This window comes from Lygodium microphyllum, chromosome 27 (assembly GCF_053477565.2).
Source record: "Lygodium microphyllum isolate KBCC chromosome 27, Lygodium_microphyllum_v1.1.10, whole genome shotgun sequence".
Taxonomy (NCBI): Eukaryota; Viridiplantae; Streptophyta; class Polypodiopsida; order Schizaeales; family Lygodiaceae; genus Lygodium; species Lygodium microphyllum.
Genome location: NC_141161.1, coordinates 24,538,480 through 24,562,152, shown reverse-complemented (window position 1 = coordinate 24,562,152; position 23,673 = coordinate 24,538,480).

The window sequence follows — 23,673 nt, the reverse complement described above, 5'->3', positions numbered from 1 at the left end:
ATGAGAATGGGAGACGAAGGGGAGTACGGCACATTGACCCTTCTCCCCATAGGAAAAAATCCCATTCCGACCCCCTAAAATGATGCAAGTCAGGTTTTCTAATATCTAGTGGTCATTCATTTACATATTTATGAACGTGAATTTTTCCTTTTGAGAAAAGCTCTCGGCTTATCGAGTCCACCCAACTGTAGGTTTGGATCCATCTACCCACTTCCCTCGATATAGCATTTTTAATTACCTACCACTTTAGGTTTGACATATTAAAAAAACTTCCTTGATTATCTTCTAAAACAAGTTCATTATTTATGTCTTTATTTCATGACACAAAACAGTGTAAAGCAATTCTTTTCAATAGTTCATTTAAGAAAAATATTTTTTTACAATGTTTTCTATCCTGGTTGGACGTAATATCAACCCAAAGGTTATTATTCTCACCAATTTTAGTTCCTAAACTAGTATTAGAACTTCCATAATACTATCTAGGTCACAATGTAATTGACAATTTTGCAACAATCTAAGGAGTTTGAGACCAGAGTCCCCCTAGTATCCTTACCTCCTCCTGCCAACTAGAATTCCCTATGATAGGACCTTTCGTGTCGTGATTGGTTTATACTCACCAACGTGAAAACAAAAACCCCTTAGAGTAGATTTTATTTGTGCCTCATTTACATTGACCTTGGGGAGGTCTAGTGCCATCAAAGAACACTGCCTTAGTTGGCTTTTTTTCCCCATCAGAATACTACCTCAATCTGCGATCTATACCTGGTTATCCATCTTTTAGCTTGATAATTTAGGAAAGGTCAATACCTAGTTTACAATCACAAACAGATTACTTTAATTCATTATACACAAACTTCCAATGAATTTATTTCCAAGACAAACCCCTTTTCTAGAATAATGATACAAGGGCTAAACTAAGCATAAGTGGCCATATCTTCCAATCATCTTCTTGGATTACTTTCCCCTTGGGATCTAACTCAAGATAAACTCCTATTTTTATGCAAAAAAAAACCTATTTTGATGCAGAAAAAAATCATAAACTCTTTTGGAAAGTGCGGTATCTTCCTTGTACCAGCACATCTCATACAAACCCAAATTATTCCTAAGGATTTGTGGTTATACAAATTTCTCTAGGATTTTTTCTTATGCAGGAGATTTCAAAAAATGTCCTATTCTTACAAATGCATCTTTTCATTATCAACCCGTAGGATGATGATCTATTTGTTTCCTTTAATATTTAAATTAATAATCAAATATGGTACCTAGGGATTTATGATGAGTGCTTGGTTGATGTTGGTATTCACAACTTCGTTTGTAATCCCGGTACTCACCATTCCATTTGTAGTAGTCACAACCACAGTGTTATTAGCAGCTTCCACTTCCACAACCTTCATAATTTTCTTCTTTGAGGCCATGGTTCTTGATCACGAGATTCTAGAGAAGACTTTTACAACAATAGAGCTTTGGGTCATCACAATTGCATTGATGGACATGACGATTATAAGAAATTGAGAGAACATTGAGTAGAGTCTCAATTCTATAGGGGAGTGAAGGTAGAAGAGATGGGATTTGATTTCGAGAGCGAGTGGAGTATCCTCCTTGTCTTTTGTTGAGAGTGGAAAAAGACTAAATTTTTTACTAATTTTTGTTGTTTTTGAGGTCTGAATGATTGATTTTTTATGGATTTAAAGTGATGTATGGTTGTTAATGGAAGTGTTTGAGAGTGTTTTGGATTATATTGATTATGTTTTGGAAGCTCATGATGATTCGTAGTGGAGATATGAAGCTCTGTGATGTTTTGATAGGTTCTGTTGAGGTTCTGATTGGTTCTGTATACCTTCTGTATAGCTTCTATTTTGTTATGATTTTATTTTGTATGAAGCATGGATTGATTATTGATGAAGATTGAAATCTTTTGAAGGTTTATTGAATAGTTTTTGATAGTTTGGAATGGTTTTAGTATAAGTTATGAGGTTCTAATGACTTCTGTAACCCTTTGTAAACCTTCTGTAGAGCCTCTATCTCTGCTCTGTAACTGTTCTCTATCTGCTCTGGTCATGTACTATACTGTTTTGTAGATCTTCTATAAGTGTTTTGTAGAATGTATGTGTGACTTTGGGAAAGTTTTCTAACTTTTGAAAAGTATGAATCTAAGTCAAAAGAGCTAAAACAAATGGAAGAAGCAGCTGTGCTGATGAAGACTGAAGAGAAGACTGGAGTGACAATGACAGTAGTGAGCTATGAAGGGACACTATAGTGGCTCTGGTGACCTTTCACATCAGACATACCTCTTGGGATGTGTATCCACGACCTAAGAAGTATTATTGAGAGTCATTAAGAGAGTATTGTAGTGAGGATATGATGTACTATTGATAAAGAGAAAGAGAGAGAGCCAGAGATAGTTAATTCTATCAAAACAGTGTAACTGTATATGAGAGATTAAGAGAGAGAACTATGAAGACATTGAAGATGACTACTATGTGATTGATTTCCATTCAAAAATGGTGTATTCCTTTATGTTCATTGTTCTATTGATGGATTCTATGAAGAACTTGAAGATTATGGTTGATTCTATCAAATCCGTGGGAGATATCTACTATGATGCTACATGAAGATTTGATGTTTTCTTTGTTTTGGTCATCAAAAGAATGAAATAAAAGCTTGTTGATGTTACAAGATAGATTTTCTTGCAGTATAATTCCCTTTTCCTTGGTGTTCCTCTTGGGGCTCCATATTTTTGGTGCATAGCCGGGGAAGGATCAACAAGCATCAGAAGAGGCTGAAAATGAGGGAAATGGCATTGCCAAGAATAGGAGAATTCAATGGATATTTGCAAAGTTCCTTCTTCCACTAAAGAGTTGGAGATTCTCATTATCAAGGCCACTTTCCACAATAAGTTCATCCCACAATGACGGAAACATATTACCATCATGATGCATGCTCTATGCAGTGGACTGTTTCCTCTTCCTGTTGAAGCAGTAGAAACTTGCATCTTGGTGGCAAATTGTTTGGGAACGAACTGAAGAGCAGAAACAGAGAGAATGACCATCCATGGAAGATTTTGCATTCATTGAGAAGTTTTCAAACATCATCAAGTGGGAGATCGTGAAGAAGCTTCAAGAGTCGTGGTCTATGGAGGTTCACGAAAACAAGAAGGAAAAGAGTTGGAATTTGTTCATGGATGCTCAACAACAACATACATGGGATGCTTGGTGCATTGACAATCTTCTATTTGTCCAATTAGCAACCCACTGGAAGTTGATAGACAGAGTGTTTTTCACAACATACACTGTTGAAACCCTCAGAAGCTGGCATTATTATAATGACATAACAATGATCCTAAGAAGAATTTTTTATACTTTCAGAATGGAATATCTCCCCGTCTGTAGTGGTTTGAAAGCCAAATTCAGAGATGTTGAAAAGAAGGAAGTAGAAGAGATGTTGGCCAAATAATCCCTCAGAGACTGAAGCCCTCTCTGATACTATAGTGTTGAGTACAGGCCAACTGGTTAGAGCCAACCCCCTAATGAATGATGCAATCAAGAGGCAAGCGTTAGAATGAGTCAAGAGGTACGTGAGAAGGGAGAAGGCAAAAATCAAAGCTGAGAACGAGCTCGCAGCAGAAGCCTCCTTTGACGCCCTAAAAGTACTATTTACAAAAGTCCCCATGGTGACTCAAGGTCCCCTTCCTAGTCAAATTCGTCCTAGAAATATTGATGACAAGCCAGCAAATATAGTCCCATTGCCAGTTTTTAAGGGAGAGTACAATGAAGACCTTGATCTTCATGTAGCAGAATTCATGGTAGCATGTGTGGCTAACAATGCCAGAAACCATGAGCATTGGTTAGCAATATTCCTCGCCACTTTCAAGGGTGCGGTGTTTTAGTGGTATGAGAGACAAGCAGCAGGAACTTTTGGCACATAGGACAACCTGAAGTTGGCCTTCCTCACTAAATTCAGGCGTGAAGGTTTTGAAGAGCGGATGCGAGAGGAGTTCATGAACCTAAGTCAGTCCTCTGGAGAAAGAGTAGAAGCTTATGTCTCGCAAATGGAATCCATCTTGAAGAGATGGACAAACCATCATTTGGACGAAGGCATTCAGAAAGGAGTGTTCCTTAGAGGCCTACAACCAAAAGTTCACAAGCTCGTGGAATTGAGAAGACCAGTCAATCTACAAGCTGTAGTGGAAGGTGCAAGATTGTATGACGAAGTTGAAGCAAGACTATCAATGACTCTAGGAAGAGGATTCTTACCTCCTCCTATGCCAGGAATGGTATACCCACCAAATGCAGTCTCAGGGATAGTTCCCTATCCCTATCCCCAAATGCAAACAGTGTCACAGTATAATGCACCTAATCCACTGTGGTCACACCACAGACGGCAGTACCTCAAATGATGGTTCAACCACAATAATAGTGGCCTCAAACACTTCCTTCAATGGCGACTCAACAATAGTGGACCCCTACCAAAACTAGAATCAACATCCCAAGTCTCAATAGGAGCTCTAAATCAGAACCAGAACAGAGGACCCTCTGGATCGACCCAACCAGTGTATGCAGTAATTATAGAAGCTTCCCAAAACCCTACCAATGGCCAAGTTGAAGTCACCAATCGTATCCTTTACTCGATTCTAACAAGAACAATTGCTGCACATCGTTGCGACTGGGATGATCGACTTACAGAGACCCTCTGGGCATACAGAACCTCCCATAAGGTAGCTACAGTACATACCCCTTTAAGGCAGTTACAGGAGAGACCCCTTTCCAACTAGTTTATGGTACAAAAGTAGTCTTCCCTGTTGAATTGGAATTGCTTTCTTTACGAGTGGCAGTTAAAGAATGCTTGGGAGATGATGAGTCACTACAATGCAATCTCCTACACTTGGAATGCTTAGATGAGATATAGCGGATGTTTTACAGTGCATGGAAACCACTCAAGTGCGATGCAAAGCCTATCATGATAGTTTCATCAAGCACAAAGAGTTTAAAGAAGGTGATCTTGTCCTGGCCTATGATTTGAGATTTGGCAATTTTTTTGGCAAGCTTCAACAACGGTGGATGGGCCCATACAAGCTACTTGCTGTCAATCCTAATCGCTCTGTTCAGGTGCAGACCATTGATGCCTCTAATGATCCTTTCATAATCAATGGCTATCATCTGAAGAAGTACTTCCCTACCTGGGGATCTTGACAATCACAATTGACCTACCCTCCCCCTTTTGGGCATCGCACTATCTTTCTCGTTGTGCTTCTGATAGCCCTTATGATTCTCCTCATGAGGCAGTCTCGTTCTGCTAGCCCCTCATAGATACATCTCAAGCCAGCCTTGTTCTCTTCTCGTCTGATTTAGCAACGGTGGCAAGGTTAGTCCTGACACATGGTATTTCTACCATTTTCTTTCTTAACGAAAAAAAAAAGAAAAATAGAAAAAAAATAGGAAAAGAAAAGAAAAAGAGAAAAAAACAAACAAACAAAACTGTTATAGGAGAAAATGAAGAAATTCCTTGTCATAACAGACCTCGTTCCAAGAAAATGTGGAAACACCCTTGGGCGGGAAGCTGACTGTGGAAAAGGTGGTAACACCCTGCAGTGCAGGATCGAGAACTCACCGACATAACCTTTTCAGCAAGTAATTTGAAGCCACCTCCCTTGGTGCGCTGTTTCTGCACTATCAGTCCGTCTGTCCTTCTTAACAGACGACTTTTCTTACAAATGATTGAAGTGTGAGATTTGTAGCCTGCCTCCCTGGGTATGCCTCGTCTTCAAAATCCTGATGACAACAACAGCCGACACGATCTTCATCACCAATCCCTTGAGTGATGTGAGCTTTCATCCTAACAGGATGGGGATGTAAGTATGGGCTACCCTCTGTATCTATCAATGAGTGAGACAGAGGGTGGGGTGAGTGACCAATCTTTTCCTTCAAATCAAATGAGAGGTAAGATGTGTGAACAGAGTGTTGTATGCACGGGATGGGCCTCTCAATGCACAATGCACGATCTGTTCCTTTGCACTGCACCATAATGCTCCCTGGCCTTCCTTCTTGCATTGTATGCCGGCACAGGGCAAGATGTATTGTTGCACCATTAATTGCGCACAAGGCATACAACCTTTGCACAAGTGACAGCGAGGATTACATCAATGGGTTTCAGGAATGGACTACCCTCTATATCTTTTAACAGATCATGAGACAGAGGGTGGGTTGAGTGTGACTGGTGTTTCTTCAATCAATTATCGAGAGGTGAGGATTGAGGGACGTTACAACCCTTGGAGTCAGGTGCGTTCTCGTTTCCCTCTGCACCCATGGGATGGGTCTCTGCCATCAACACAGGACACGTCACTCTGTTCTATACACTACACTGCAAGGCTCCCTGGCCTTTCTCCTTGCACCTATGCCAGACAGGTTGGACGCACTAATGCACCATCAATTGTACACCCTGGCATACTCTCTCCGCACCATCCCCTTGTTGTTTCCTAAATCAGGTGTGAGATATGGGTTCCATCATTATTTCCTCGAGTGATGTTAGTAATGGGGCGAGTGATTACTCTTTCATTCCATTTGAGTGCTCGTGAGTTGTTGCGTGCAATATCCCATCATCGATGAATTTCCTACGATTCCTTCAACCAGCTACCTCCCGAGGTGCTACTGCATGGTCCCTGCCACCCACAAAGGACATGAGCTATGAAGACACCTTGGTACCTCCTGCAGCCGACAACAATACAAGACGCAACCTCGATAGTTGACATTACTTCGTGGCAATATGGGCCAAGTTTTTCTAACCCTACACCTTCTATTTCTTAGTGACAATCATGTCTTAAGTGTGGGGACTTTCGTGGTTGGTCTAATGTGTGGTACTAGGTCCTTGATGTTCGGTGTACCCTTCCTACTACGATTTTAAGTGTGGGGACGCGTCCCTGTGCGTCTATGATGCATATCCCCATGCATATACCCTGTTCCAATCATGCATCTCTGCCATGACTTCATTTTATCCTTATGGGGTCCCTTACCCACCCCCCATCTACTTGCCCCCCTCCCTTGGAGTCGTTCCTTCTCTATTTCCCTTTGTCCTTTGATTTCACGCTCTTTTATGCAACGCACCCTGCGTTCACTGAGAGTAATATCCAACCTTACAGCCTTGTTTGTCCCTTTGAACTACCCATTTTTCCTTTTTACCAACCCATGTTCCGATAGACGGTTCTAAAGTTATTAATTTTTGAAGCAATGTCAAGATTGTGGGAGAGAAGGAAGGAGTCTCACTTGTAGCTTTCTTGCTTGCACAATGGGGGAATACACACAAAGGTGGAGGCTGAAAACTGTTTTCCTCTTCTTAGTTGTGTAAGCCAAAAGAACTCTCATACAAAGAAATAGAAGAACCCTATATATGGGTCTCAAAACAAAGACAACTAACTAAGGTGGCATACTAACTGAGCCACGAACTAGAGTAGATAAGGATAGCTGTCATCTAGCTATTATTCATGGGCGGTGTACCAACCGCATCTGCAACTGACACATCGGTGACATAAATGCACAACGGTCACCCTGGCATATCATGAGTGGAGCTCGATATCTCAACACTCCCCCTCGAGCTCAATCCCAATTCCTGCACACCAAGCAGGTCTCTGAACTTGTGCAGCTTCTCTGCGCCCAATGCCTTCGTGAATATGTCAGCTACCTGATCCTCTGTGCTGACATAAACTAGATCAATAAGACCTAGTAAAACCCTCTCCTGCACATAGTGATAATGCACCTCAATGTGCTTTGTTCTAGCATGATAGACTGGGTTATTTTCCAAGTGTATACTACTCATGTTGTCACGATAAATGACAACTGGCCCATCTGTAGGCTGATGCATATCATAAAGTAGCTTATGCAACCAAGCTACCTCACATGCCGCCATTGCTGCACCCCTGTACTCAGCCTCTGTGCTGGATAAGGCAACTGTAGGCTGTTTCTTACTGCTCCAAGTGACTGAAGCACTTCCAAAAGAGAATACATATCCACTGGTAGATCGTCTATCAGAAATGCTACCAGCCCAATCAGCATCAGTGTATCCGTGCAACTGTATCTGAACCCCAGTCTCATAAAATAGTCCATACTGCAATGTGGACTTCACATACCTGAGTATGCATCTAGCCGCATCCAAATGCGGCTTCCTTGGAGCCTGCATAAACTGACTTACCAGTCCAACAGCATAGCTCAAATTTGGCCTGGTAATAGTCATATAAATCAAGCTTCCTACTATGCGTCTGTACATAGTAGGGTCTTCCAGAAGCTCACCTGCATCTGCGCTCAGCTTCACATTCTGCTCCAAAGGAATTGAAATAGGCTTACAGCCTGTCATCCCATATTTGGATAGCATGTCCAATCCATACTGCCTCTGCAAGAGCTGTATCTCACTTGGTGATCTAATCACCTCAATGCCCAAGAAATAACGCAGCTCTCCCAAATCCTTCATCTCAAACTTTTGCTTCAATAGCATTTTCACATGAAGGATATCTTCATCACTGTCACCTGTCATAATCAAATCATCAACATAAATGACAAGTAGTATAATACCTTTCTCTGTTTTTCTCACATAAAGTGAGAAATCTACCTTGGAAATCTGAAAGCCAATAGTGACAAGATACTGTCCTATCTTGTTAGACCATGCTCTAGGTGCTTGCTTCAAGCCATACAAGGCTTTCTTCAACCTGCAAACAAACTCAGGATGAACAGCATGCACATAACCTGGTGGCTGCTCCATATAGACCTCTTCTTGCAAATCACCATGCAAGAAGGCATTCTTTACATCCATCTGATGTAAAGACTATCCCTTTGATGCAGCCATAGCAATGACTGCTCTTACGGTTGCCATCCTTGCAACCGGACTGAATGTTTCTTCATAGTCAATGCCATATGTTTGTGCATACCCCTTGACTACTAATCTCGCCTTGTATCTGTTCATAGAACCATCCGCATTGTGCTTCACCTTATAAACCCACTTATAGCCAATTGCATTCTTACCTTTAGGCAAAGGTACCAATTCCCATGTAGCATTTGCTTCCAAGGCATCCATTTCTTCATCCATGGCTTTCTCCCATTTTTCTTTTCCCATGGCTTGCTCAAAAGAAGTGGGTTCTGGTTCCTGTATCACTTTGACCATATATGCATAGTGAGTGGTTGTAAATCCATCATATTTCAGCCTATCCACAGGATACCTAGCTCTCGTAGACCTGCGCAAAATAGGTTCACTCCCAGGTGCTCTCAAAACATCCCTGGTCTTCCTTACTCCAGGTGTAACAATAGAAGGAATACCCAACTCATCATCAATGCTCTGTTCTGAGCCACTGGATTCACCATCCACATAAGAGTGACCTGCATTCACATCAAACATGGGCTGATCAACCTTCTCTTTTCCTTTTCATGATACCTGCATACCACTATCTGCATTGCTTTGAGAAGATTCTCCTGATCTCAATCTTCCTGTCCATGGCGAAGAATGTGAACCACTGCTAGAGGACGCTCCAGGTCCACTAATATTTTGTGACTGCTGCTGTGAATTCTGTGCAGCATTACCATTTTGTGCATCTATATCATCAATCACATTTACTGGTTTATACCAGCTACTCATCTCATCAAAAACAACATCTCTGCTCACTGTAAACTTATGAGTAGAAGGGTTATAGCATCTATACCCTTTTTGCTGCAGAGAGTAACCAATAAAGATGCACTTCTCAGCTTTTGGATCCAACTTGGATCTCAACTCATCTGGCACATGTACATAGGCAATGCAACCAAAAATTTTCAAATGAGAAATATCTGGTTTCCTACCAGTATACCTCTCCTCTGGAGTCATCCCATGTATTTCTGCAGTGGGAGTCATGTTCATTATATTAGACTGTCGTAGCAATTGCGTCAGCCCAGTAAAAATCTGGCAAGTCTTTTTCGTTGAGCATGGCACGAGATACCTCTCCAATATGCATGTTTTTCCTTTCTGCAACTCCATTTTGTTGTGGGGTATGACTGCATGAATATTGCTGCTTTATGCCATGCTCCTGCAGGAACCTTGCAAACTCATTTGAGAGATACTCTCCCCCTCCATCTAACCTTAGGCATTTTATTTGCAGGCATGTTTCTTTTTCAACCATAGCTTTAAGAGTTTTGAAATGCCCAAAAACTTCACTTTTCTTTTTCATATAATACACCCAAACTTTTCTGCTATAGTCATCAATAAAAGTGACAAAATAATGATAGCCTCCAAGAGATGCAGCTTTAGTAGTCCACACATCAGAGTGGATTAATTCCAAGGGCTTCTTACTCTCTTGAACATGTCTAGGAAATGGTTTCCTTGCATGTTTTCCAAACTGACAGGCTTCACATACCTTATGCATTTCTGCAACCTTGAATTTAGGCAATCCTGCAACAATATTTTGGGCCTGCATTGATTTAAGTCGTTGTACATTAACATGACCAATGCGTTTATGCCAGATATCAATATCTGCAACTACACCGGTTCCATGTGCAAACATTGCTGCACTCAATTCAGACATGTATGCATCCAACGTAAACATTCTGCCCTTCTTCTTTCCTTTTGCTATCAAGCGACCTTTATTTTTCATATCCTCAACAAAGCATCCATGAGGATTAAATCTGACCTGCAAGCCCTGCTCAACCATTTGACCAACAGAAACCAGATTCTTGGTGATATTCGGGACATGAAATACATCGGACAGGTATTTCTTTTTCCCATCCTGCATAGACAAGGGAATTTTTCCAATCTACACAATAGGATGTGTAGTATCATTACCAGTCTCCGCAAATCCTGGTTTTTCCATTTTCCTTGCATCCTCCATCCATTCTGCATGACCTGTCATGTGGTTTGATGCACCTGAGTCAACATACCATACATCGTTGCTTTCTTCTGCACTTGTCACAAAATTGTTCATGTGCTGCACCATGAACAAATGCTCATTTCTGTCATCACCCTGTCTACTAGAAGATGCATAATTTCCTTGTTGCAGTTTTCCATTCATGATGTCATTCTGCTTTTTATAGCAGTCTTTAGCCATATGACCCATTTTACCACAGTAGTAGCATTCAACATTGATGTTTGCATTTTGCCCTCTTTGCCATCCACCACGACCTCTTTGGCTCCCCCTGCCTCTAGAGTTACCACGTCCTCCTCCATAGGACTGGTTTTCTTGAGTTTGCTGCATATTCTAATTTCTACCACGGCCTCCAGATCGGCCTCCTCTACCTCTGCCTCTACCTCTTCCAGCATTTGAGTAGAAGACAGCTTCTTTTGAAGTTCCTCCTGAAGAAGATGCACCACCATTTCTCTACTCCTCAGAAGTTAGAAGAGCAATCAACTCCTCAAAATCAAGAAATCTTTCACGAACTGAAATGGATATCCAAAACTGTGTATAATCATTTCTTAGACCATTCAAGGTCACAGAAACTAAATCATCATCTTCCACTGGCGACCCAATGGAAGCAAGTGCATCTGCAATCTTCTTCACCTTCATGTGGTAGTCATTAATGCTCATACTTTCTCTTTGCACATTATGCAACTCTTGCTTGAGCTGCATTTTCCTGGCTTGCGTATTTGTGCTATACATTTTTGACAAAGTATCCCATGCCTCCTTTGGCGTACTTGCATCCTGAATATGCACAATCATAGAGTCTGAAATACTGATAGACAGCCAGTACAGAACTTTCCTAGCTCTCTCATGCCATGCTTTGAATGCCTGCATTTGCTGTTGATTGGGAACATCATGAAGAACTAGTTCTTCTTCATTTCCTGCAACAAATTCCCAATATCCTTTTCCCATAAGGAAATTCGTCATTCTAAACTTCCATGCTTGGAAGTTGTTCTTGTCAAGACTTTCAGTGACAATATGTGAGAGAGAATCAGACGCCATTACAGAACACTACAAAAAGTTCTGTCACTGCAAAGAACACAGCTTCAGCCTCACAAGGGCAAATCTGCAAAACTGACGAAAGTGGTATTTGACCACACAGTCACTTCCTAGTGACGATTTTGCATCAACAGGCAACAAGGATGATTCTGTAACTCCCAATGTCTCTGCGCACAGGCATACGATGCAATTTCTACAGTAACTTTTCACCGATCTGTAGAATAGTGGCTGCACAATATAAAACTGGGCCTTTTCCTGAGTGCGTGCAGAAAACTTCCGCCTCCAAAACAGGCCCCGAAATGGCCTCAAATCAAAAAAATAGGGTCGCCAAGGGCTAAAGCCCTTGCCCGCAGCATATACTGCCCTCTTGCTTCACCGCGAAGGGCGTCTCAACCTGAGACAATGCACTCTTGCAATTTCCGGCTCTGCTACCTGCAGAGATCTGCTCCCAAAATAGAAAATGAAAGCAACACTGCTCCTCTTACCAAAACACCGCGAGCTTGGCTTGCTTTCTTGAGCTCCTTACCACGAACAAGGCTCTGATACCATGTCAAGATTGTGGGAGAGAAGGAAGGAGTCTCACTTGTAGCTTTCTTGCTTGCACAATGGGGGAATACATACAAAGATGGAGACTGAAAACTGTTTTCCTCTTCTTAGTTGTGTAAGCCAAAAGAACTCTCATACAAAGAAATAGAAGAACCCTATATATGGGTCTCAAAACAAAGACAACTAACTAAGGTGACATACTAACTGAGCCACGAACTAGAGTAGATAAGGATAGCTGTCATCTAGCTATTATTCATGGGCGGTGTACCAACCGCATCTGCAACTGACACATCGGTAACATAAATGCACAACGGTTACCCTGGCATATCACGAGTGGAGCTCGATATCTCAACAAGCAATTCCTGTAAATTGGATGGTTTTCCATGTGAATACATCTTTATTGCTTCGAAACATTGATCTGATTTTCCATCCCTGCCCTGCCCAATCCCCTTGACATTTTTCCTTTTTACTTTGTATCATTTCGATGCACGGTTTATCCGTTATTAATTTTTGCAGGTTACCCTTTTTTGTGCCTATTTTTCACATTTTTCCATGTGAACATGCTTTATTTGCACCAAAATTCCAGTTTAATTTAATAACTGTGTCCGGCTAGCCTTTCTCCCACTTTTTTCTCTTTCCTCCCCCTTTTTCGACTGCCAAATTTTTAGTTATTAATTTTTTCGAGTGTTTTTTGGTATATTTTTTGTGTTTTTCCCATATGAACCCCTCGCAATTTTCACCAAACTGAGTTTTGATGCACCAGCCCTGTGAATCCCTTTTTGTCAGACATTTTCCCTTTTTATTTTCCTCTATTCCGGCCATTGGTTCTTCCCGTATTAATTTTCGAGTCCCTTTTCGGGTCCCTTTTTGGGGTTTTTCCCATGTGAATGCGTCCTATTTTGATCGGAACTGTGTTTTTCTGTTCGAGGGTTCTTGGGCATATTTTGTTGCACATTTTTCCTTCTTTCCGTACCTCATTCTGATGCGTGGATTTTCTGATATTAATACATGTATGTGTTTTCAGGTCTATCTTTTGGGTTTTTCCCATGTGAACACCCTGATTTTGCCCCGGAACTGGTGTTATATTTTTCTATCATCTTCCCCTCATCTCCCGACATATTTTTCCTTTTTACAGTTTTTCAATCCAACGTAAGATTTAAGTTTTATTAATTTTTCTTTCTTTTTGCCGTGTGGCCGTATTTTTCATATCACGCGTGAACGCGCATATTTTTGGTTTTACGCGCCTCGGGACACCCCCATGACCTCGTTGCCTCGCACATCGCCATCCCTACCCCGTCTGATCCCGTCGATGCAAATTTTTTTTCACTCCCATCCCGCGCACACATTTATCCTTAAATAAACAATTCAAAAAAAAAACAAAAACAACAACAACAAAAACAAACAAACAAAAACCCAAAAAAACAAAAAAAAATACCAACACAAAACCCACCTTTTAAAAAAATAAAAAAATAATAATTAATAAATAAATAAATATAAAAAAAACAAAAAAACCACAAAAAAACAAACAAACAAACCACAAACACCCACCTACACACAACAATAAATTTAATTTAAAAATTAAAAATTAACCATTTAAAAAAAACAACACACACACGAAAAAAAAAACAACCGTTTACCTGCTTTTTCGTCGTCCTTCTCCCTCGGGCTCCCTTTCTCACTTTCCCCCCTCATAGCCTCTTTTCCCACCCACCCCCCCCCCCCCCCCCTCTTCACCCACAGAAACCCTCCCCTCTCCCTCCCGTGTTCCCACGTTGTGTGACCCTTGTGGTGTGCATGAGTATACCGGTGTGGCTCAGGGGCGTTCACGCGCGAGGACGCGCTTCTAATTTGTCCGTGCGGTGGTTGTAGCCATTCCTATGCAATTGCAATCATTGCCAGTCGTTCCTATGCAGTGACGGGTATTTCAAAACCCGCAAACACCCCCTAACAACAAATATAAAAACACATAAAAATACACATAAAACACCTAAAAACTTCAAAAATTTCATTAAAATTCAAAAAATTACAAAAATTTTCCTACAATTTTTTCAACATTGCTAGAATCATTTGCAATATTTTCTAAAGTGGGAGTTCAAGAAAATAAATTGCAAAAAAAATGAAAATTCCAAAATTCTTCCAAAAATACATGCAAAATGAGCAAAATTCATTAAAATTTGGTAAAAATTCAAAAATATTTCCAAATTTTTTTTAAAACTTTTCACAAATCCCCTTGCCCCTTTTGCCAATAATTTCTCAATTGGAAATGCTTCCATAAATGGTTAAAGTATTATTTGAAGCCAAAATCCTAAATTTAATACTTCACCTCATGAAAATTCATTTTAAATTTAAAAAAATAGCTGAAAAATCATGAATAAATTAAAACACATTGTTGACACTTGTTGGATTGTTGAAATCCCACCATTACACTTCACAACATAGTCATGTGTCCTATATCTTGTTTTACTCATTTTATTTTAAAAAAATAAACAAACAAATAAAAAGATAAAAAATAAAAAAACAAACAAACAAAATCAAACAATATAAAAAATACAAACATACCTAAATTATAAATTTTTTAAAACAAAATAAAAATAACAAAACAATAATAAAAATAATAAAACTAAAACTAAAACACTAAGGTGCTTTATTTTTTTCCAGTCTCAGTGGTGTTTGTTTGTTTTACTGGATTCCTTGCCTTTGGAATTACTCAGTGCACCTTTCGTCTATTACATACACACCCCTACCAGGTATTTATTTTTTGAGCTTTATTCATTTTCATCATCCCTTAACCACAATTAATTGCTCAAATGAATTATATTCACTCACTTTTTCACAAGCGCTCATGCTAAACACACAGTTTCTAATAATTAAAAATCAACCAGCCATTCACTTTGCACGCGCTACGTGCGCTTCACAGGCACTTTAATTTTTAATAAAAATGAACCAACCGTCACAAAAATGCACGTGCTAGCAAAAAAGCGCTCCACATCACCATTAATTTTTTATTAATGAATTTGCATTTAGAGACCCCAGTCTGGGAATTGCAGTCCAAGTTTCGTTAAAGCACTACTTCACCTTAATAAATTGTAATTAAAAGTTTAAGAAGGAACCGTCGTTTTCTTATTAAGGTTTATAACTTAATAAAATTTCACCCATTGTTAATAATTTCTTAAAATGAACCCTTCATTAAAACCATTTCCCCTCACTGCACTTTTTTCTCCTTTTTTAATAAGCATGCTTCGTGGGATGGGCACGTAAAGTCCTCTTAGCTGAAATTATTGGTCAAAGTTATGATAGTCTTGATTAGGTTTTTTATAGTATTATGGTTTGCTTATGTGCTACGAGTACGGGTGTGGATTGTAGTTTTTTTTTCTTTTTTACCTGATACGGGGTCTTAGGTGCATGTTTGTTGCATCGCATGAAGTTTTCAATCGCATATGTGTAGAGATCATGTTGAATTTTTTCTAGGATGTGGGTTGTTTGGGGTGGTCAATTGGTTAGTTACGTCTATGTGTGTGTACTTTTTTTTATTGATTTCTTTTTTATAGCTCTTTGGTTGTTTTGCAAGCATTCTTTGTGATTGTCTATGTTTTGTGGTGTGTGTGTTTTCCATCTAAATGGCACCTCACGCTCCTCCTCCTATTCAATATGTCCCGTTGATTGATAGAGATTATTCTTCCCTACTGGCTTTTGAGCCTATAGCGAAAGCAAGACTTGCAACTTTCATGGCTGCTTCACTCCCATTGATTCCAGATGATCCATCCCTATGTGATGAGCTTCTTGCATCATACAGTAAGAAATCGGGCCTGGTTCGTGGTGCTTCCATAATATTGACACCTCGAGGTTTAGGGAAGGCTTTGTCTCTTCCCTACAAAGGAGAGCCCTTTGTTACAGCCAGACAATTATTCTCCAATGATGAGATTATCAAGCTGTTACAGAAGCAGACCAAAGAGATTCTGGATGTCAAGAAAGTGATAAACACTTCAGGAGTGTCTTTTTCCACGATTCACTGATCCTCTTTGGAAGCTAGTCTGCCAGTTCCTCCAAGACGGGTTTATGCCTACCAAAACACCATCTCATTATTTGTCCATAGAACTCTTAACAGCTTCCAGGATGGTGTTAAAAGGGGTGGCTATCGATTGGAGTACTTACCCACTTACGAAGATGGACCAACATTTTGTCAAAGTGACCAGAGAGAATGTCACAAATGTCACTTATGGTTCCTACTTATATGCTTTCTTGACATACTTAGGCCTTAAGAAGGGTGTGCTACCACCTCCTCCATCTGATCTAGTACCTCCCCCTCCACCTTCAGAAGAGTCAGAACCTATTGACATAGAGGATCTTGATTCCCCTCCTCCATTGGTCATTCAGCAAAAGCACTTGAAGCGTGTGGCAGAAAAAACTCCCTCAGTACTTCCTTCAGTCACAGTTCCTACTACTTCTAGCAGTGACCTCCCTGCCTAGCTCACATGCAACAATTTATTCAGGGCACATAGGGAGGGTTCTTTGGAAATATCAGTCCCTTCACTGAACAGTTTAGTGTCAAGAGATACCATTCCATTCCTTTGTAATGATATCCAGATTTTGATTGAACTCTCAGTGACAGCTTGTGTTCAACAGCTGTATGCTTCTTTCTATGAAGAATTGATGCAGTCCAAACACCAGTTGCATAAGGCAACCACAGAGTTAGCCTCTGCTAAAGACACACTTGCTGATCTATTTAAGCAGATGGAGCAGCAGACCCAAATGATTGAGACCCAGAGAGAAGAAACATCTTCTTTGAAGATTCTATTTCAGAAGCTCAGTCAGAGGTCACTAGAGTCTCGGAGGAGAAAGAGAGAATGTCCAAAGAAGCTCAAGAGTTTCAGAGTCTTTTAGATGCAAAACTGTCAGCTTTACAGACTGCTCATAATACATTGGAATCACAAGCTTCCCAGATTAAGCAGTTGCAAGACTAACTGACACAGTCACGGTCCATTCCTCCAAGCCCCAATGTTCCTATTATTCCTTCTATCTCTCAGCAAGACTTGGTAGTTCTTCAGAGACAGGCCACATTGTGTCCGTTGTTTCAAGATAAAGTGGAAAGATTGCAGTCCAGGATGGATTTGTTATGGTCTACATTTGAGCACTTTCAAGAGTATGTTCCTCCGGACCATTCTTTCTTTGTCCACTATCAGTTTGCAAAAGTTGGCCTTCTATATGAAGCTTTCAACGATGGATCCCCCTCTTCCAGAGGATGGTTGGAGTGGGGCTTGGTCTTCTGAGTTGCTAACAGAAGTGGTCCATATGGTTTTTGAAGATTCGGTGACGACGGATACCATGTTGATGTCTTACATGTATCTACAAGGTGATCTGTTGATTTCAGATGATGTAGATCTGACCTGGTATGTGGGGGTTGTGGTTTTGCAAGCTGTTTTGTATGTCAACTATTTGGAGTTGAGGATAGATGACATGTTCCAGTGTTATTATTCTAAAGTGGCTACTTTCCCTGACACTTCATGGCATTCAATTATTGATTCTATGGTCTTGAATCAACGTCAGAATACAGCTTCTACTTATGTGTAGAGCACTAACCAACTGAGGGTGGATCTCCTAGCTTATCTTTCCAAGAACCATCCATTTGATTCTGTTTTTTTTATGCTATCAGAGACGATCTGTTTTAGGTCCCTCTATTCCTAGCCTATTGTACTACCAACAAATGGCCCATCGCTATGATACTTATCTTTCCCTTTATCAAACCAACTCAGTAGCTATCTTACCTCTTCTTTTCCAACCTCAGGGTTTTCCTCAAATTCATATATTTACCTATTGTTCTTTCATCAAAGATCGAGTATTTTTCCCTTCTCCGCCATACCCTTCTCCATCTATCCATATACCTTATACTTTTCCTGCTTATCAATTGACACCTTTCCTAACTTATTCACTTAAATTTTTAGCCACTCATTCTTTAGCTTATTCCTCCTTTTATGATTTTTCCTACCCATCTCTTCATTCTCTTTTACTTGTTCCACTTCCATCTTCTACCACTTTTATTTCTAAATCCCCTCAGTTGGTAAGTGAGTACGATGGATTTGATTAGCAGATTCCAAGAAGAAGAGGATGGAGCTCGACTGATTCTCTCACGGGACCACAGATTAACTGGCCATTAATTCCAGGGGACTGGACAACTGCTAGTCAAGCATACCAGAATTACCTCCATTTTGCTCACCAATATTCACAATCTCTAGATCCTTCAGTGAGATTGACAGCTCATTTTGCTTGGTATCTAGCATATATGCACAAGCATTTCCATAACGATCAAAAAGCCATTCCAAAGCTTTGTATGAATGTCAATGTGAACATTGATTCCCAATAGTTGGATGTCCTATATTTTCATGCCCTGTGTCTACCTAGCAGATACCTTGTCTTGCTAGAAAGGATGTGCTACCTTCAGTTCTTTCAAAATCCTCCAAAGACATTTGTGGATGAGTCCTTCTCCATGGATCGTTTTCAAAACCACCAAGCCTTCAAAAGGGATCACCTTCATTGATGCCTTTGCAATGTATTTTGGATGATTCTTAATGATATATATATCTCTTTTTGGAGGTGTCATTCAGATGGTTGTGTTTAGTGTTTGTGTTGTGGGTTAATTTGTATGTGATGAGTTTGTGCTACTTGTATAATTTGTTCGAGAGCTCTTTTCAAACTATTGATGGTGGATGGCGAGCCTATGATGGAAAGCTGAAGAAGAACCTTTTATATCCTTTACAAATTTGTTATGACTTTTAAATGTTTATCAGATGAGTTAATGAATAACGAAGTTTTCCTTTAGTAGTATTTTTTTCTAGAGATACAGGTGATAAGTTGGGGTTGAGCTTTGGAGAGATTATTGAAGATACTGAAGAAGATCAAAATAGAGCTCTTTAGTGAACTTATATTCTTCTTTTCCTTAGGTCACGAGGATGCTTCCTTTCTAAGTATGGGGATATGTTGAGAGTGGAAAAAGACTGAATTTTTGACTGATTTTTGTTGTTTTTTAGGTCTGAATGATTGATTTTTGATGGATTTAGAGTGATGTATGGTTGTTAATGGAAGTGTTTGAGAGTGTTTTGGATGATATTGATTATTTTTTGGAAGTTCATGATGATTTTTAGTGGAGATATGAAGCTCTGTGATGTTCTGATAGGTTCTGTTAAGGTTCTGATTGGTTCTGTATACCTTATGTATAGCTTCTATTTTGTTCTAATTTTCTTTTGTATGAAGCATGGATTGATGATTGATGAAGACTGTTCTATAGATCTTCTATAAGTGTTCTATAGAATGTATGTGTGACTTTGGAAAAGTTTTCTAACTTTTGGAAAGGATGAATCTAAGTTCAAAAGAGCTAAAACAAATGGAAGAAGCAGCTGTGCTGATGAAGACTAAAGAGAAGACTGCAGTGACAATGATAGTAGTGAGCTATGAAGAGATACTGTAGTGGCTTTGGTGACCTTTCACATCAAACATACCTCTTGGGAGGTGTATCCACAACCTAAGAAGGATTATTGAGAGTCATTATGAGAGTATTGTAGTGAGGATATGATGTACTATTGATAGAGATAAAGAGAGAGAGTCGGAGATAGTTAATTCTATCAAAACAGTGTAACTGTATATGGGAGATTAAGAGAGAGAACTATGAAGACATTGAAGATGAATACTATGTGATTGATTTTCATTCAAAAATGGTGTATTCCTTTATGTTCATTGTTCTATTGATGGATTCTATGAAGAAGTTGAAGATTATGGTTGATTCTATCAAATCCGTGGGAGATATCTACTATGATGATGCGTGAAGATTTGTTGTTTTCTTTGTTTTGGTCATCAAAAGAATGAAATAAAAGCTTGTTGATGTTACAAGATAGATTTTCTTACAGTAGAATCCCCTTTTCCTTGGTTTTCCTCTTGGGGCTCCATCTTTGCAACAAGAATTTCCTTTCTCGCACTACTCTTACCTCTCTCCCTCTTGCTCTTCTCTCTTGGTTCGAGGGGGAGGAGGGGGGGAGTATGGGTTGTGACTAAGAAGAGAAGTTCTTTATGAAGAGCAGCTTGCTAATCCGGCTATCTAGAAGCTTTCAAGATGCAATTCAATGATGGTGATCTGAACTTTGAGGTCCAGAGATGCCATGACTGATTTGCATGGCTCTCAAGTAATCTTGCTCCAATTTGGGCCTCTTGTCAAAACTGAGAAAAGGGAAAGATTTCTAGAGTCTTACGCTAAGATCGAGGAGGATGATTCAAGCTTTTTTTTCATATTTCCAGTTTTTCGAATTTGGGAAGGGAGAGAGATATGGCACTGTTTTCACGAAAAGAAGGGGGGGGCAGCGCCGTCGACTACTTCTCCTTCTTAAACTTTTCTTATTAAAGATTAATGATTCTTTCTTTCTTCCTTCCTTAGTCTCTACTAGTCAAGTCTTAACTACTCAAGTTTTAAATGTGTTTGGTCAGTTTCGGACTTATGAGCCATGACCACCATGTGTATGACAATTTTTATGTAAAGATATTCGCAGTTTTATCGATGTTGGGTTACAAGATATAGATTATTTTATTCAAGACTCCACTTTTTGATAGTTTAAACTCTCAAATCTTAATTATGAGAAGTTTGGAAAGTTCTTGGCCGAAATAGTAGATCGGGATCAAATGGAGGCCCATTTTGAAGGTTATTGACTCTAACTGGAGTCTAAATAGGAATTACTGGAGTTAACCTTGGTTACTTTTTTTTTAGCCATCTTCTCTCTCTTTTTTCTCTCAAGCTTTCCTCAAGCTTTGCTTCTCCCTTGTCCCATGCCTCTCAATGACTCAAATAACCTCCAAGATTGAAATCTTCATTGAGTAAGCTCTCTATAGAGTAGATTGGTGCTTGTCTTACTTACTTCTCATTTTGGAGTAAGGGAGGATGTGTTTGTGCTAAACACATACTCCCCTACTTCACGAAAAATTCAAGTCATTTAAGCCTTGGCCATGGCTATAGCAAGCTCCAACAAGGATTCCTCAAGCTTCCCAACAAGCATTCAGAGCTATTTCTCATTATCATGATCATTCTTGATCTTCCAAACCCTAGCTATGGTAGATCTTATGACAGCAGTGAAATATTTTGAAATTTCTTGAAGAGATCAAAGGGATTTTACGCTATCAAGCTTCCTAGAGCTTCCTCAACACTCAAGTGTTGATCCATTCTTGGACTTGAAGCTTCAAGGATAGTTGGCTATGGAGTCAAAACAAGGCAACAAGATTTAGGCATCAAATTCTTGGATTATTCTCTTCCATTTCATGGGGCTTTTGCTCTAAATCACTCCATGGACCTCATTTCTACTTCAATTATTCAAGATTTTGAAGAACCCAAGCAATGCATTCAAGATTGAAGGCCAATCTTCTTTTGAACTACAAGTATGACAGGGATTGAAGAATTTCATTGAAATCTTCATCAAAGATGCTTCAAATTCTAGGGATTTTCATCTATACTACCCATTAGAGCTAAAGACTTAATCTAGACATCATTCTTGGATCATATTTGGAGCTAATGTGTGGGATTATGGAGTCTATTCTTCACTTGATCAATTGCTGGATTCAAGAAGATGTTGTATCAATCTTTATGACCGAAGTTTGACTCAAGCAACATGGTTAAGTAGAGTACTCTTGCATTGAGCTTCAATCTCAGCATTGATTGAATGAACCATAGTACTCAAGTATTGAGGCATTGAATCTTGAATCCCAAGCATGTATTGATTGATGAATCAGCCCATTGAAATTGAGGGTATCATTACTCTTTGCATTATTTGATTGATCATAAAATTTCCCTTCAATTTTTCTAATGGATTGCTTAACCTTTAACTTTTGGGTCTTTTGTTGATTCAATCTATTGAGATTACCCAAGGAAGTTTGTAAAAGGTAAGTATAGTAAATCAATGAGTCACTGATTACTATAGGTAAACATCTCTCATCCTCATTTACATACATTTTACCTTCCAATTCATACATATCATGGAAATATCAAAATCTTGATTCAGCCATGCATATCATGCCTTGATTTTTAGAACACTAGCTTTGCCATGTATATTCCAACCAAGGAAAAAGGTCGAAGCCTGGATGAGATAGCAAGACAATAGTGAGGTGACCCTCCCTTGCTATTTATGACTCCATAGGGGTGCACAACCTGGTCCGGAAGGAACTTTGCACACCTTTCAGAGTTTCAAAGCCTATTTAGGTGCCCATTTGCTATTTTATCCCTCACCACAGGTGGTGGACCACAAAAGACCACTTGGAAAAGAGTGGATAAAGACTTGAAGACTTTTGGTACCAAACAAGGCAGTTGATGACAGCTTTGAATAGAGATACAATTCTACATGTACTTTGAAGGTGATTACAGGTTGTTAATAGAGCCTACAAGGTGTACTTCAGTGCCCATAAGGGATTCTGAATAATCTATGACCAAATGGGTTGAAACAGGGTTCAAACAGTGAGTTTACAAGCTGTTACAGATTGTTGTCTCATCTTGGACAGTCATAAATAATCAATTACAGAAGTGGAATATTTCATTCTCAAAATTTGGTTCTTATGCTCAATGCGTAGAGGACAAAGTTAGCTTCGACCCTAGATATAGACCACCTCATTTGGACCTCCGGTTCAAAAGTTGTGGTCATTTCAGTGACAAGTGCTCACTGTAGACAGTACCTAGATAGGTTGACACGGTACACTATTTTGATCTGAAGCAACCATATACCTCTTCCAAACTTGTAACCTCGGTAAATCTGGTATATGTATTATTATTATCTTTGTTTGGAGCTATCAAGCACTTATATTGGAGGAGAATAGCTATGGTTATTGACCATTCTTTGACAAGCAGTCTCCTCAGTTACTACAGTTTCCATGATGGCAAGGAATAAGAACAAGGAGTAGGTATTGGAGCACATTAATGAGGGCTTAGAAGATTATCATGCTGAAGAAAATCCTACTATATGGGCCACAAATCAAGGACAAGAATTTATGGTAAATAGTACAACTAATGAAGAGATCGAATGGCCAAGGGTTCCTTATGACAATGATCCTAGAACTGAAGTAAATGTTACTCGTGACTCCAATGACTTCCAGCAAGTATCAAAGCAAGTTATTAACATGAATGAGGGTCTAATCCAACTTACGCATTCAATGGATGATATGTTTGGCAAGATGATTACACACATGGAGCAGCAAAACCATAGGTTGGATGCCAAATT